This window comes from Aegilops tauschii, chromosome 2 (assembly GCF_002575655.3).
Source record: "Aegilops tauschii subsp. strangulata cultivar AL8/78 chromosome 2, Aet v6.0, whole genome shotgun sequence".
Taxonomy (NCBI): Eukaryota; Viridiplantae; Streptophyta; class Magnoliopsida; order Poales; family Poaceae; genus Aegilops; species Aegilops tauschii.
The window spans coordinates 537893361-537898602 of record NC_053036.3 but is presented as its reverse complement, the minus strand read 5'-3'; positions in this window follow the sequence as shown (position 1 = coordinate 537898602).

The following is a 5242-nucleotide window of genomic DNA, read 5'->3' as shown; positions in this document are numbered from 1 at the left end:
TGCCAGATTTGCGAGGGCACCGAGTTCTGAAGTGCCTTTCGCGGGCGAGCTCCCAGGTAGGAGGCGCCACGGAGATTTTCTCGATATGAACTGTTTCTAGAGACTTAAAAAGACGAGCAACAGGGATCTCACGGCAGTCGAGATTCAGAGGAGCGGTGGGCCATAAAGGACGCCATCGACGAGCGAGGATGTGAGTATGGATGCTATCCCTGATGGGGAGACGAGAGATGATCTCACCTAGGATGACGTCCGGGAGATCGCTGATGCGGTCCGGACGAGTTTTTTTCCCGTGCTCCTCAGATCCGGTGGGCGGACCCTCACCGATCCCCGCCGGTACCGCCAAACACCCAGAGGAATGCGCCGTCGGTGGCACGAGCCTTGCCCTCTTGGTACTAGAAGCATCGGACTCCATCTAGGAGCGACGGGTGTGGTGGATCTGGAAAGACGGTTTGGAGGATAGAGGTGTTGCAAGACACCATTTATAAAAAAAGTAGTATTTTTAAGTGATGTCATTGCAAGAACAGTGACATCGGACAGTGGTAACAACTTGTACTCCATGCCTCCACTTGATTCATGCACATGCCTCTCCGAGCAGCGTGTCACTACAAACATACTGAACACGGACGCACGATCGCAACTCTTCTTTTTGACATGGGACGCACGACCGCAAGTCTTCTTCCTAATATGGGACCGTGCCTCCGCTTGCTCGGCCAACGTGCCTATCTGAGTACACGACTCAGCTGAAATAATGACAACTGGGAGCCACGACCGTCCCTTCTTATAATATATGACCATGCCTTCACTAACTTCAAGGTTGTGCCTCTCTTACTGCACAAAGTCAGCTAAGCTAATCATAGCACATGGGCATGACCATGAGTCTTCTTAACACAAGACTGAACCTGCACTAGGTTCAAGTGCCTCTCTGAGCAAACATGCCGAACCGAGAGACACACCCACAACAACAACAACAGCGACGACAACCACGTTTAGGATCGCATCTGCTTTCAGTACCATAGTCTGAATAAGAATTTGAACTGATAAGTTCTATTAGGTATGTACTATGAGGATTTGAACTGCACTCATAGTTTGAAATAACAAACGCACGATACTTAACTTAATACCATAGTAGTTAAAATTTATGTGGTCTAATGCCATCCCTCCATCACCGTACACATATCGCGTCATTCCATTTTTTTGTAAAGACCGGTGATCACAAGTGAGAGCGAGTCCTGCACGCGCACAGTGTGCCACTGGATACTGATGAGTACAACGCAATCAACTGTCAGCCTAGCTGCATCTGCAAAAGCAGAAATCCCGGTGATCGCCGTCCTTCCATCCTTGTGTATACAGTAGGTGCCAGGCAAATCAACGCTGCTGAAAATTTGTACAAGCCAGATGCTGCCGTTGAGAGGCAAATATCCAAGCTTCATCCTAAGATCATTGGTAACAATAGCTGGGATTTTCTGTACAATAACAAATTATTCTGGCATTAGATTACGAAGACACGCATGTTGACTGTGGTTTAGAGAAAGAAACAACGACGTACCAAACGGTCTGTGTGAATGTTGGTGAAACATAGACGGTGCACAAAGGTAATGGCAGGGATGTGTTTAGCATTTAGGACTAGTTTAATCATGCAAGCCATGTCGATATAGGAAAGTTTTATGCCCCGGGTGTAGACTATCTCGTCTATGTAGCTCCTTTCCGATAAACTGAGGCCTTCAAGGGCTAAATAAATACAACCATGTATTAGCCACTATGTGTGAAGCAATGAATAGAGTAGTTAAAACTAAAATAAATGAATATTGGCTTTTAAAAGGGAAATTACAACGTTAAACTACATTGTGAGTACAAAGAAAGATTTAATACATTATATCACAGAGATTAAGCACATAAATATCAACGGCATACCACAGTAAAATTATAATAGACAAATGTTAAACCAGAACAAATATTGATAAGCGATCAGAACATACCAATGGAAGGTTTGGGAAACGCTTTGTGACCTCCTCGAGATTCACTCAACATCAAGTCAATGGGAAAGAAGAAATCTTCTGCTTGCAAATCCAATTGTATAATATCACCATAAAACTGATCATAGTCACGTATCAACTTTTCCCATCCAGGTCCATGAAACTTAGACCTGTGGTTGCCATCTGTAAACTTAATCCTGTAAGACAATTCCTCAGTAGTGCCGAACACAAGGTCAAAATCTTCGTCTTCAAAACCATCCTCGAAAGCTTCATCTTTCCATAAAGAGATCAAGAAAGGACCTGGTTCCGGTAGTAGCATGGGACATACTGCATAAAAGTAAAATTAAGACAAAGGTATATAAATGTTTTACTGATTTTCAAAAAAAAATGCATGAAAGAGTTTTTTTTCCTTGAAATTTCTTGGCTTTCAGGCACGGGCACAGGCAACATCTATGACATTTAATTAAACCTATACAAAACAATTGAACTTCTAATTGCATCAAGGCCTATAAAATAAAAACAAGCATGTGCAGTATAGTTCGCTCCGAAGGAATACGTGCGGTTGCTGACTGCTGAATAAAGATAACTGTAACAAATACAGTGACGAAGGTTTTTTACTGGCCACGGGTGATTTGGTAGCAAAACTTACCAGGCATGACTCATAACAACGAGGCAAAGACACAATCAAGAAAGATTGGGCAACATCAGATTCAACACCGGGACAGTTGAGGTTCCTGCAAGCATCACACGCTATCTTTGTCTGCGAGATGTAACAATATATAAGACTCAGGTTCATTAATTATTAAAGAAAAATTTATTTCAACACTCCGCTAATGGTACAAAGAATTAAAGGACTATATATCACTGATACACGCTTGTTTCAACGAGTAAGATAGAGCGGAGCGAATGCTGATATGGTGATATCCATTTATGTTAGTGTCTCTGTAAAAAATGAAAGAACACACACAGACCTCTTCAAATCTACAAGCTCTTGCAGCGAACTAGCTGAAAGAAAATCAACTGTTGTCCTCCAAGATTATTCCCCTATAGAACCCCTTCAAAGGGGTAGGATATTAACACAAAAACTAAAATTAAGAGGGTAACATACAACAAGAATCCATCTAAAAAAAGACAGTGCGCAACGCGTAAGTATTAAGCAGAGGGGAAAAAATTTACTGTATTTCAGAGCAAGTGGGCGAATCGTAGATCCATCTATGTGGACTGTAGAGTGAAGAAGACGAAGCAAGAAAGATGGAAGGAACCAGAGAAAGGGAGCGGAAGAGCAAGTTACTCGGGAGGGAAGACGCACAAAACGATGTATTTATGGAGTAATTATGGAGAGGGAAGAAATTTTGTGTACTCGCTCACCAAAGCTGAAACTACTTACAATAGTAAATGGCTCCTTGCCATCCCAGCGCAAAAAAAGGGGCGTGGGAGGGGGGTGGGGGTTGGTGGGTCTGGCGAGTAGGTGGAGTATTTGGTCAAGCCGAACCATGTCGAAGTCCCTCGCTTTCATTTCCCCTCTCGCTCTCTCACTATATATATCTCTCTCTCCCTCTCTCTCTCTCCTCTCGAATTCGACGCCGCCTACGGCATCGCATCAGCTCACATCCTCCAGGCCATGTCGACACAAAAGTTCGGACAAGAGGGGAGGAAGGAAGGCTTGAACTTCCTTGAACTGGATTTTGATTTCTATGTAGGTGATTTCCTGCTACATGCGGAGCGTTGAACTGGGGTATGTTTTCCAAACAAAAGATCTGAGCTCTAAACATTCATGTGTCCTTGTAGGAGAACCCTGACACCATCGAAGACCATGATTTCTGTGGCAAAGAGCTCGACCGTCCTCTCTACTGTGGTCTTCACGATACCAAGCCTCTCAGGTGTGTGGATTTTGAAGGAAGTGACCCGGGGAGGAGGTTCTTCGGCTGTGCTGTGAAAGTTAGTCACTTTCGAAAATCCGAGTTACTTTCTTGTTGAATCAAACTGTTTGGATATAGGACTTGTAGTCTACCAAAGAAGACTGATTTCTTCTTGTGTTTTCCAGTTGATTGTAGGAAACATTGTGTAGTCCTTTTACTTTACATAAAAGGGTAAAGGTCACTACTTATTTTACATCATTGAACATAAAAGAAGTGATCTAGACACTCTCATGTTTGTTTACAAATGGGACTTCTGTTTAATAGTCAGTATATTCTTCAAAAAAAACACTCTAAATAAGTTGTCTGCAGAGGTAGCTCCATATTAATTCAAGCTGGCTTAAAAGAAACTAAGCACAATTATGAAATAACTCCGCGGACAGGGTGGGCGAAGCACCATAATTAGTGTTGTGGGTACCTAACCATTGAAGTGCCATATTACACAAACACGGTTCATAGTTAGTTGAATGAGGTTATAAACCAAGTATATGTGAAACTTTATTATATTCCAGAGCTTCTGCAGCAGTGTATTAATAGTCTCTGTTTATTTTGTTCCTTTTTTGTTCACAGAGAGGCGTGAACTGTGGAGTCGTCGAATGGGTTGACCGCCCATGGCCTATCATTATGCAGAGGTGCCTACTCAAGCTCTGGGGGATGTTAGATGAGAACAATGATAATAGGCAAGCAAAGGATGAAGAGATAAGTGGGCTTAAAATGGATAATGAACAAGTGAACCTTAAGCTCGAGAATCTTGTTGCAGCTGTGGAAAGAACTAATGTAACTACCATGAAGATTGACAGGCAGAAGAAGCAGATGGGTATCGTTGATAAAGACGTCAAGCTCATTCAGAGGTCTCTCACAAGTGCCATTCATAATCATAAGGATGACAAGGGTGAGATTAAGCTGGACAGGGATTTTCTGAAGGAGGAGGTGCATAAGCTGAAGGAGAATAGAAAGAAGATGCAAAGCGTCATCTGTGATCTTTTGGGGCAAGGGTTTGCGAACACTGATGACCTCCTGATGATCAAGGCAATCCTCGAAGAATGATCATTAACAATTGCCTTCTTTTGAAACGTTGCAAGGGATACTCGTCTAGTATAAGTTTATGCTTGGACATGGTTACTTGACTAAAGGCATGTATCTCATTTTTTGCAATCTTTCAGAGGGTGAGTGACGGTCTACACACATCAAATATTGATCTCCTGAATATTTTTATATTTCAAAGAAACATGCTGCTAGCGAGGCGCATCCAGCAATCTTTCGTCTTGGATCGTTCCACGAGACATGGGTTACTGTAATCTAGCAAGGCACAGATATCGCTTTGGCAGGCATGGGGAACCATGCCTCTGGTGA